The following is a 12,174-nucleotide window of genomic DNA, read 5'->3' as shown; positions in this document are numbered from 1 at the left end:
CCAGAGTGTTTATTTGACCGTGCCTCATTCCGAATCAGGCCAGGCACATCTGATAACCCTGAGGTTGGCGGCGGGGGGGTGGGGGAGGGGGGGGGATGGTTCTCTGCACACCAGCAGATCGCAGATAAGACCTTCATAGCTACGATTCTCCCAATTTGCTTTTGCTCCGTGTGGCAGCAAGTGTCGTGTGCAGCGTCTTATCAGCGCGCGCAGATAAGGACCCCATCATGGCATCGGTACAGTACAGGTTCAGTCGGTATCCCCTGGTGCTGAGTGACTCCTGACTGTGTGGCATTAACTCAAGTGTTTCGGAGCGAGCGGAGGACCGAGAGAGAAGAGAGGGAGAAGAGTGTTAGCAGACGGACAGGCCTGTCATCCCCGCACAGGGAGGAATGCAGCCGTTGAGCTTCTCCCTCCCCTACCCTTCTCTCTTCCTCTGCCTTTCTTGAGTTGTAATTTCCTTTCCTCTCTCCTGTGCGCTTGTGGAGACATTCCTGAGACAGGCAGCAGCTGAGCTTGGAAAAAGAGGGAGCTTCTCATAAGCCGGCCTTATGGTCTCGCTGGCCTAGCGTTTAGAGATTAACAGAATGTTTTCCAGGTCTTTCAGACTGGATAAGTGAATGTGCAGCAATACAGAGGTGAGACCCTTTTTTTGTTCCAGGATTCGTCACTGTAACAAAAACAGTTTTTTGACGTCTCTGTTTTCTTCCTACTTGGGGCCTATAGATAAACTGCGCCGTTTTTAAAGAGCGCGTTGGCTGACGCTAACATATAGCCGGGGGAGCTAGCAACCGCGAGGCGAAGCCGGCGCACAGGAGAAAAAAAAGAGCATGGGAACGTCTTTACGCAACACCGTGAAAGAAAAACACACGGTCAGCCCCCTGGAAAAGAAAAATAAAGAGTTGAGAAGCTGTGAAGAAGTCAAAGACAGAAGGAAAAAAAAGAATCTTTTGTCTCACACTCGCCCTCTCCCCTGTTCCCCCCTTTTTTCTCGTCTTTTCAAGACCAGGAGGAAAGGAAAACACTAGCACAGGGAACAGTGGAGGGCTGAAAAGAAAGGTTCTGTCAGCAGGAGTGGAGGGGTCGGAGAGGTGGATGAGGCCTGGCTTCGGGAAGGGTGAAGTGGGTCTCGTCAATTAAAGCCCCACAGGCCCGACGTCAAGAGCCCTTATCTTCTGAGCGGAAGGGACACTGAGGGGGCATGGGATGGGATGGCAGAGGAGGAGGAGGAGGAGGCGGGTGGAGGGAGGGAGTCAGGGGGGGGTCATAGAGCACTTGTATAATCCAGCAGGACAGGCTGGTTACTGTAAGGGGGGGGGGGGTGGATGGAGGCACCCTGCCAAAGTCTTGGTAAAGGGATAAGGCTGCACACACGACAGAGTGCATACTCCCATTAAAGAGGGCCCCCTTCTCTCTCTCTCTCTCTCTCTCTCTCTCCCCGTTGGAGGACGTTATCTTCTAAGGGAACAATGCTTGTGGTATGTGCATTAGCGTATGATCTACCGCACCGTGCATAGGCAGGTCCAATGCATTGGGGATGGAGTGCCATAGCACACACAGCACGAAAGCATCAGCCTCAGTCCGTCACGTAGGTGCCATAGCAGGTTATGAACGATACCCGTCTGTAGCCGTAATTTACAAAGTAAAAATCCTCAATGCCAATTTAACGGGTCCATTTGGTTACAGCCGTACATTCTCAAGAGTTACAGTACAAATGGATAAATGAACGCTGAGGATTTTACTGTGTAGGAATGCTAAAGTTTAACCCTCCCCGTCTCTATCCCTGTCCCTATGAGAAGAAACAGCACCCCACCACCCAATGACACACACACACATGCAAACACGCCCCACGCTCCCTGCTGTCAGCACCATCCTGGCCACAGCTGGGTGCTGTTACCCACAATCTAGCGGGGTCATCCCTCAACATGACACAGAGGTCCCATAAATGCTGGCCCTCCTGCGCGGTAGGCCTACAAGAAAGAACCGGCAAGGAGGGAGAGACAAGAGTTTTTAAATGAGTGGACAGACAAAAGAGAAGAGAAGAGCTTCTCCCAAAGCCTCTCGTGCAGACAGTGGAAACAAAGACAACTTAAGCGTTTAACAATGTCAGCTATGCTAACCTCAATGTTTCGGTACGTGCGTTATGCTGTTGAGTATTTGTTTTTTGGTATGTGGTAAAAGCACCGCCAGCATTATGCTCTATTATCGGCCGTACCTGTTGGACTACCTGTGAAATACATGCATTCAGGACATGCATGGACGAGTGTTTGGGAACAAAGAGAGGGACAATTTAAGTTTAGAAATATAGTTTGTGCTTTAGTTTACTTTGTGTTTGTTGACCACTTTCAGCTTGGTTTACAGCACATCTACAAGCTCACAACACGTTTCGTGCGACGCTGTTGTACAACAAAGTATAAAATGGGGCTTAAAAGTGCTTAAAAGTGGTTAAATATGGGGGGAAAATACTCCAGATCTTAATATCGAATAGAGTGTGGTTTCCATTGAATTGATCCAGAGACTGTCCTTGCACTACACAGTCAAATCCTCAGTGTTCATCTAACCCCGAGAGTGTACAAAATTACCCAAATGGGACCCCTTAGCACTGTCATGTGCGTCAGTGCTAATCCTCATCTGGAAGCCACAAATACCATGGCTGTGCTTTAAAGTGGTAGGGCGGGGAGGGGTCATAGCGTTTTAATAAGGTTTGTTTGACCACAAGAAAAGGTCCTCCAACCAACCGCACTCATAATGGTTCAGTTCTGCCTGCACTGATTGATGTCAAACGCTTGTTGCTTTAATTAATACAAATGACCACTTTAACCAACAGGCAGTTCCTGTAGGGCTACACATCCTGCCGTTCCTATCTTCATCTCCCCTTCTCTCTCTCTCTCACTTTTGTCCTGTCTCTTTCGCTTCTCATGTCCTGGACTTAAATGAGCGGCAAAGCTGCTTAGCATCGGAGCGAAGAAGGAAAAAAAAAAACATGGCCCCCTTTGTCTCAGGATTTATGGCTTTGTTCAGGCCTGCAAGGCCACAAGGACAGTGCGATGGCGGTGCCATTAGTGGCTACACAGCCAACAGGGACATGAAAGAGAGCTTAATGTATAGTTGTGGGGTGAATGTGGGGCGAACCGCACTGCAGGAGGGATACAGCAGGGTTCAGTCACTGTGTGATTTAGTGATCTTAGCCATACAGCCACCTGTTGTAACCACATGAACCCGAGCGTTCCACAAACTTTGGCTTATAGTTGAAAAAAGGAGGTGTCATTAGTATAGACCCCTGGGGGACTCCGGTCAACAAAGTATGTGGGGTTTAAGTGGTTAAGTCACATTTCTTGCTAAACGTTGCGAGCCATGATGTCACCCGATCTCTCCCCTGCCCTCTGTCAGAACTATCAGATAGCATCAATCCAAAGGGACAACAAAAGTTCAGTTCCGACCAATGAGGCGTAGAAGGTAGACTTAGGGGTCAGAGGTCAGGCCCAGATAAGTGCTTCCACTGCTGCTCAATGTTCTGTGTCCTCTGTTGTAAGTCTGGTCCCAGACAACACAGATAACGGGCCCTGTTTGACACTGGAACACACCCAGCTTTGGTTTCACAGGCTCACACACACACACACACACACACACACACACACACACACACACACACACACACACACACACACACACACACCTGAGCCTTGCTTGTCCTAGCCGCCCACAACAGGTGCTTTCTCCACTCCTCCAGGGCAATGTGAAACCCAAAACCTGTTGGAGTGTGTCTTGATTTGAATGACGCGACCTGCGCGAGAGCACCAGCTCCCTGCCTCGCTCCCTGCCGCCCGCACACTCCTGCCCCAGGAGGAGAGAGAGAGAGCCTGTTGCAGGGGGAGCGGAAGCAGGAGGAGGCGGGCGACAGGGCGGCCGGAGTCGGCTTCCCGAAGCAGCAGATGTCTGCTGCAGCCTCTCTATGCCTCCTCTGAGCTTTAAAGCATGGAGGTCAGGCACCATGTGGCCCAAAAGGAAATGTGGACCATTTCCTCTCTATATTTCTTTTTTTTATAACCGATGGAACCGATTGTGACGCTCAACTTGATTTATTTTGCTCAGAAGATGTGGAGATGCACACAAGAGGACAGACAAACAGGTGCACATAGACACACAAACACACACACAGACAGTCCTTGTCTTGACCCTGACATTGACAGAGATGTCTGTCACCGGTTGGACCCTGATCCCTGTGACGTATAGGGACAGGCGACCTCTTGAAGGTCGCGGTCACAGCCTGTCTCTGTCCGCCAGAACCAGAGGCACAAAGCCTGGCCTTTGTCACACACCTTCCCTGTTGCCCAGACATGACGCTACAGTCAAGTGTCTCAGACCTACACTACAGGGATCTCGCAATGCACACACACACACACACACACACACACACACACAGACACACTAGATGCTAACACAATGTGTTTCAACACCCCATTGACTCCCGCAGACATTTATCAGTTTCTCAATCATGATGTTTGATCCTACAATGTCTGCCTGTCTGTCTCCGTGTAACCCAAGCCTGGTAATGATAAGTTGCATTATTAACAGATACGCCTCAATTAGGTGCCCCCCAGCTGTCCCAAGCACCGTCCCTAGTGGCTCAGGCTGTCGGCGACCCATATGGTTGGTGGCTCCATCTTTGACCCGCCTGGCATCAGTCTCGGCCTCTAGTGGCATAGAAAAGACCCTCCTCTCTGTGCCCCCCTCCTCTGTGAGTTGGTGAGCACGAGACCAGCTTCCAGGCAGGCGCCACAGCGTTGGGCTGACCCAGAACTCCCTACAGGCCCCCATTGTCCAGCTAGCAAGGCCCTCAGACCAGCAGGGAGTCCGAAGTCTGCAGCTGCTGTTTACAGCTTGAAGGACAGAGAGAGAGACCAGATTATGAAGACAGAAGGATGAACAAACAACTGATGAGATCATTCTGACTTACGTAAATCTGCGAGGTCGACAGTGGGATGAGAGCGTGTTCGGCTTGCCAAAATGCAATCTGCAAAAGAACTTCACTTGCTGTGAGGTCTTGTTTGCTGATGGAGTCTTCATTATAGTGCTGTGTTAGGTATGTGCCATGATGTGTGCGTGCTTGCAGTGTTTGTTTAAATGTGCGCTTGGTGGTTGGAAGACAGCAGGACGGACCAGTTCTGTCAAAGAGCCACGGGCCAGGTGTGATGTGCACACTCCCAACACCCTGTCTCTCCCGCCTCTCAACACCGCTGAGAATGCCAAGCCAGCTAGTCACCTGAGCTCCATCGCTCTTCTCCACCTGATACGCCTTTCCTCATGTGTTTCTTATTGGACCGAACCATGTTTTTCTCGTGTCCAAGTCTGCGGAGAACATGATACTCGGTTGCTTAAGGCGAGGCCAAACTGAATCTTTTCTTCTCTGCTCTTTCACACACACAGGGGTGACCAGACTTAGTGTGCTAACACTACAGATTGAGCCACAATTGCCATTCTGTTTTCCTACCTTTGCCCTTCGTTTTTTAACAGTGGCAATGTCAGAGTTCAAGGTTTAAGTCAACAAAAACAGAGCGAGCATACGAGTCAGTATGCATACAGGCGGGCACATCGACTGAGCAAATACTGTCACACGCACTCATTGAAGACAAACACAAGTAATCTGCCTGTGTATCTCTGTATCTCCCTGTGGTTTGCTGGCTTGCCTCGATATTCCTCGAGCACATAGTTCCCTATCTAAATGTCCCCCTTGCCTCAGTCCAGGACCCCCCGGCGTGGCCGAGACGGATTCCGCGGCATTAGTGTCACAGCGTTGGTGTCACGCTCGCACGCGCACAAACAAAACCCACAAGCGCTGCAGCACGATCCAGGCCGTGCAAACGATGTACTGTAATGTGTAACATTCTTACACATTACAGCACATCACGCAAATATTTCTGAAATTACTGTCACGGGCCAATCATCAATCTCTCCACCTCCCCTCTCTGCTGCTTCCCTCTCAGGTCTGTTCATGCGGACGGGGAGAGTATGGCAGGAATTTGATGAAGCCACGTCTCTCTCACCTGCCTGCCATAACAGCCCTGCAGTCTGCAGTCTGTCGTCTGCCGTGTGTGTGTGTGTGTGTGTGTGTGTGTGTGTGTGTGTGTGTGTGTGTGTGTCCATCGATACTACAACAGTTTTTCGATTGATCTTTTAAAACAATCCATTAAATCAATTAGTTCGATTAACAGTTGTACCGCTAAAAGAGACTCAAGGTGTCTTATGACTCATTTCATGTAAACAGCGTATTACGATATTACTGTCCCGTGTGAATTTACATGGGTCAGGGCTTCTGAAGTCACTCACTATGCTTGGTCATGACCAGCTGCATCTCTCCACTGATCCATCACGCTTTTCTCTCCTCCTTCCTCATCCATCTGCCTGCGGACGTTGTCTCCTTATTAGTGACCACAGACAGAAGATGTCAAAAAGGTTTCCCTGTTAAAAGGCCGGGGGAAAATTGCACCTATTCTTGGAACAATGAAAGGATTTGTGTAAGCTTAAATGTGCCCTTTTCTTTTTTTGAAAAGCATCCTTTCTAAAAGGAGGTCTGTGACAGTGAAGAATGTGAAGGATGATCGCTATGGCGCTGCAGGGGAAGACAGAATGAGGATGGGGTGGGGGGGGGGGCCGCATTGTTTGTGTCTTGGCCCGACGCCTGGCGATTGACAATTTAATTGGTTGTTGTTGACTTGGACTGTTTCCACCGCGGCTCTCGAGCTCTGTGGTAGATTAGTTTGGACTGCGACAGACATTCCGTAATTAGACGGCTGATTTATTGATTTTGAGTATTGCATTCTCTGTGGCACTGTACGTGCGGTGAAGATGGCGTCGTTTACAAAAGTCTGTAAGTAAACAGATGTGTTTTTTCCCTCATTCTCATTGCGCCGCACGGCCCCCGCGTTCATACCTGTTTTTCAGGCGCCTTTATTTCATAAGAGTTGCCGTTTGTGATTTTTCAAGTCAGCCTGCCCCCAGGGCCAACTCCTATGAAAAACGCTACGCTAAGACTCCAGCATGTGCAAGTCACACACAGGATAAACATGACATCTCTTAGTGGTGGAGATCTGTGGTGCTGATTAGCGTGTCACAAAGGAATGCATTGTCAAGCCAATGACTCTGTTGGTCTCTTGCCAGAGCTTGGCAGGTTGGCTGGCTGACTGACTGGCAGGGAGCTCGCCCGCCCCCAGCCCTGACATGCCTGGCCTCCATGCCCCTGTTTGCCACCTCAACGTGACGATCAGTTAACCACATGAACCCTAGAATCCCTGTTCTGAGCATGCGGAAATAGACGATCTACAAGCTCACAACGCGTCGCAACAGCTATTTTCAGTAGAGATTTGGTGAAGAGGGGGGAAAAAAACGACGGGGCTAAGTAAAGACCCCTGGAGGACCCCAGTCTATGAAATATATACTGTAGGGTTCAAGAGGTTTTAATAGTCATTCAAAGTATTCATCCCACCTGAATCGTAATCTGAGTTAGAAACACGTTGGCGTTTGCTTCTGCATATCCCTAAAGATGTATTCACCACATGTTTATGATTCATTGCAATTGTCCTTCCACATTTATTTGGTGTCATGTTCCAATATCTGTGTAATTCCAATATTACCCCGAAAATGTCCACGATACATAGACAATGTTTTTGTACCCTGGTGCTTTCGAGGGCAAGTTAGTACTTGGATCAAGTGCGTAAAACTGAATGGGTTTTATTACAACAATGCAATTTCCTCCCGGGCAGTCAGTGTCGACATTCTACAAACATTCTATAAAACGTCCTGTTTGCCAACGGCAGCATCATCTCATGCAAGGTCATAAATCAAAGTTGTTGTTGTTTTTTTATTGTCACCGTAAGCTACTATGCACCTGTTCCAAACTCCTGTTCCAACTAAGCCAGGTGAGACCTACAGCGTCGTACAGTACAGTATGAGTCAGTGGAAGACATCTATCAGCAGCAATGCATTATCCACTTAATCCCTGTTTCATACTCTCAACAACTTTATTGTCACGTGACAGGTTTTCAGGTGTAACAAAAGAAATTTTGAATGAAATTCTCTATCTTTGCAGTTTGAAGAAAGGTGGAAGGAGGCAGAAAAGAAGACAAATAAAAACTGGGTCAGATATCAATATGGGTGAATATATATGCATAATGTGCATGATACTATATACAGTGCATAAGGTGTGTGGTTAAAATAGCAGTGGGATGAGGCAGTTAAATGGCAGCAGATTTATTCATCATATGATGAAACTAGGGACGCCAGCTTGAAATTGGTTAAAGATGCAGTAGTCAGCCCAAACGGCAGCAGGTGTACCACCAACTTACACAATAAAGACTTCACTAGGGAGACAGAAACAGAGGAATAAGCTAGTCTTCTCTCCGCTGTTCTTTCCTTTTGTACCCATAACGTACACCATGGTTCTAAATGTCCTCAATGCCAATTATACAGTTTATACAACTTCCCAAAGGTCCTTGACTCTTGGAAGTCAACCATAACCTATACAATGTAAAATATCCCATGGTTTACTACATGTCGGCACAAAATGCTTTCATCTGCTCCTCAGATGGAACAGAATCTGCCTGGGGGGGGGCGACCCTATAGCCCAGTGGTTAAGGGCCATCCCACATGGCTGCAAATGCTGAGCACCGAGTCCCTAGTTCGATTCCCGGCTGGCCAGACCGTTTACATTTGCTGTCTCTCTCATTCTCAAATATAGACATAAAATGGCCAAAACAATACGCTAAAAAATATACATCTGCCTGGGGAGGCGGCTGCGATCATGCTTGCGCACACACACGCACACACACGCACACACACGCACACACGCACACATGCACGCACCCACACAAACCCTGGGGAGAGCAACTTGGTGGCTATTTTTGCTTTGGCATAAACTGACACAGACTGTATGCCTGTATCAGTTTATGTGTAATCACAAGGCATGCACATCCTTTATGGTGAACACACACACACACACACACACACACACACACACACACACACACACACACACACACACACACACACACACACACACACTCCTCTGTCCATGTGTCTTACAGGGCTCTCCACTTTAAAGAGGCCACTGAATTGAACTGGGGCCTTTCCCTCGGAGCCTCCTCTTTGCCCACCCATCCGGAGAAGCGAGAGAAGGGGCCCCTTGATGTGGTTTTGGGGAAGCGGCGGTTCTGTGCATGTGTGTGCAAGTTACGGATGGAGACCACATGGTGCTTTATCAGTCAGTCACACTGTCATAGTCATTCACAGTGACATTCATTTGGTTACAAATGTAACCAAATGACCCATACTGGTCAATTTGGTTACATTTGTACACTCTCTGGAGTTGAATAAACTGAGGATTTTACTATGCACCTGTGCGTACATGCAAGCGCGTGTATGTGTGCCGGGCATGCGTTTGTGCATCCGTCTGTGATTGAACGTTCACTATGACTTTCAGCTGTGTTTAAGCTGCAGTCTTGTGCATGCACTGTGCATATTCTACGATACAAGATTAGGCTGAGTGCGTTGCATGCGTCATGGAACATCCTTGTTTTCCCTACTGTGTTTACCTTGACTTAGATATATTAACATTAATAACTGGCGCTCGGCTACACACACACACACACACACAAACACACATGCGCACACACATACTCATACACAGAGCCTTCTGCAGATCTGGAACATTTATTGTTGTCACCTACAGTATGGAGAAGACTGTGTCTTTATTATTTCAGTAACGAGAACCACCTGGGTAAAGCAACTTATTAGGCATATAGCCAACCACCTAACAGGACTTGAGGGCTGTGTGTGTGGGTGTGTGTGTGTGTGTGTGTGTGTGTGTGTGTGTGTGTGTGTGTGTGTGTGCGTGCAGGTGTGGGCACGCATATGTGTACGTTTGTGTGTTTTGAAAGCTATGGATAGGCGTCGCAGTTAGACGTATAGCCACTCAAGAAAAACCCAGGTAAAACAAACACATGCAGGATGTCAGCGCGTGTCGTATTTCAACGGGCAGCGTGTGTGTGTGTGTGTGTGCGCGCTTTGATGTCTAAACTCCAGGATTAAGGGAGAAACACAGAAATGTCTGTGCTGACACTAAAGCTTTAAACCTACCTAAGGAATAATTTATTGCTAGCACAAAGAGCAGGCACAAATTCCTTAACATATGGAATGTGTGTGCGTGCATGCGCGCTGTGTATAAGGCCAAAGCTCAGCCCCACTGCAACCCCTCTCTCTTTCTCTTTTTTATCCCTCTGTAAGAGGGAGGAGGAAGTGGGCCACTGTACTAATATATATATTTTAAATATTTAAGGGTCTTTTCTGCCTTTATTATTAGTACAGTGGGAGAGAGTCTGGGAGTGACATGCAGCAAGGGCTCGGGAATCGCCCCGGACCCGCTGTCAGGCTGCATCAGAGCCTATATGTGGTACGCGCCTTAACCCATTAAGACCTGACGCCGATTCTACAAATGTTTTCTAAATCCCAACAGTATTCTGAAAAAAACGTATGTTTCTATATCAGTGGTGCTCAAACTTTCACGTCAAGGACCCCCAAAATGTATTTGGCCGCTGACCCCCATCTCAAAATAGTTAGTTCCAGGGACCCCCAGAAGCAAAGATTTGAGTTACAAATGTTCGCTTTAAAAATATATATATTCAAAGATTTTGACACATTTTCACGATTTTTCAAAAATATTTTTTTATAGCCAAATAAATCTAAAACGACACAGATGCGGTCTTAATGGGTTAATCATTAGGCCATCAGCGCCCCCGTAAAATGACCGTTAATTTAACTCTGAGAGGTTACAAATGGAATAACATTGCCCCTCATTTGTCCACTCACAGACTTGAAGCAACACTGAGGATTTTACTGTCGTAACAAGTGAGTGTGTCAGCATGCACCACCCTGGTGCGTCCAGGGGGCCTGGGGCTATGGTTTTGGCCTGTTGGTCTGTGTTTGTCTTATCCAGTCCCTGTCACACAGCTCACTGACTGACTACTATGACAACACAGGAATGAGACAGTTAGTGTGAGATTACCAGCTGGAGTCCATAAGGTCGAATGGCGTTCCAGAGAGAGAGAGAGAGAGAGAGAGACTGTTCTATTTCATCGCTTCATTCATAGAACCGTAGTCATTCGTGACTTTTGCTATTGCTAGTGACTGACCATTTGCTCTCTGGACCATCGCAAGTATAATGGCATACACACATACGCACAAACCTGCACCATCCCATAGCTGTTTTTTAATATCAGCTAAATCCTGAGTGAGAGTAAACTAACAGTGTAACACTTTACTCAATTTACTAATCAGAGGCAAATCCCACATTTCCATTCTAATTCATAGCCTCTCCTTGCCCCCCAATGTGTGCATGTGTGCGTGCACCCCGCATGCACAAGGCACTGCTCTTGCTGTTCTCCCAGTCAACATCTTATTAAGAGACCCACAGTTGTGTGAAGGAGGCTATTGAAGAGGCAGTGTGCTGTGGTTAACACGATACGGAGCCGCCAAGTGCGTGTGGTTTAGGGTTTTCTGAATGCGATCATTCAAAGGACTGTTTTTTGGCTGTTACAGCATGTGTCACAAATACAACACAGTGCCTTGTTCCGCATGTAATCTAAATTATATTAGTTTGCAATTCTCTTTTGTTTTATGATGAAGTGATGAGGACACACCCCCCCTTTCCCTGTCGAGACGGGCCACATTTTTCATCACAACCCTGCAGATTTCTGATTAAATCAAACATAATTAAAGTAATTTACTCACCCAGTGGGAAAAAAAACAAGCTGTCACGCCTCCACTCCCACACAACACTTTTCGTGGTACAGGTCTGGTTGCTTCTTTGTCTGGAGAAACAAAAGGAAAGACAACAAAAGGTCATCGTTAGCCAAACCAAAGTTAACAGTCTGTTTCTGATTGACCGATCATCCCTGTCGGAATGGACAGTTCTTAATCTACAGTATCTAGCCCTACGGGCCACACAGACACACACACACACGCGCGCGCTTGCCCACACTGTACTAGCTAAACAGGAAGTGTTGTTTTAAAAGGGTTGGATTCTGGCGTTGTGAGGGAACGTGCTGAGTGCTCGCTGGCCATGTGGCAGAACGAGACCTCGACAGTGTGCGGGAGGGGAAGAATGCGGGCGAACCGCTCTCC

The 12,174-nt window shown here is 47.7% G+C and overlaps 2 protein-coding genes across 3 annotated transcripts in view; one reads left to right on the top strand and one right to left on the bottom strand.

Moving 5' to 3' along the window:
* coro7 (coronin 7) overlaps positions 1-12,174 on the top strand; it is a 179,952-nt gene that overhangs the window by 104,843 nt on the left and 62,935 nt on the right. The gene's annotated exons all lie outside the window — the stretch shown is intronic.
* Positions 1-12,174, bottom strand: part of vasnb (vasorin b) — a 32,784-nt gene that overhangs the window by 9,788 nt on the left and 10,822 nt on the right. Inside the window, exon 2 of one of the 2 annotated variants that reach the window (XM_080446806.1) lies at positions 11,782-11,861. The gene's annotated coding sequence lies outside the window, so the exon portion shown is untranslated. Of the gene's footprint in view, positions 1-4,957; positions 5,072-11,781; positions 11,862-12,174 lie in introns of those variants that run through there. The other variant, XM_080446807.1, reaches the window with a different exon arrangement.

Source organism: Gymnoscopelus braueri, assembly GCF_963280865.1.
Source record: "Gymnoscopelus braueri genome assembly, chromosome: 13".
Taxonomy (NCBI): Eukaryota; Metazoa; Chordata; class Actinopteri; order Myctophiformes; family Myctophidae; genus Gymnoscopelus; species Gymnoscopelus braueri.
This window is presented reverse-complemented; position numbering and strand designations above follow the sequence as displayed.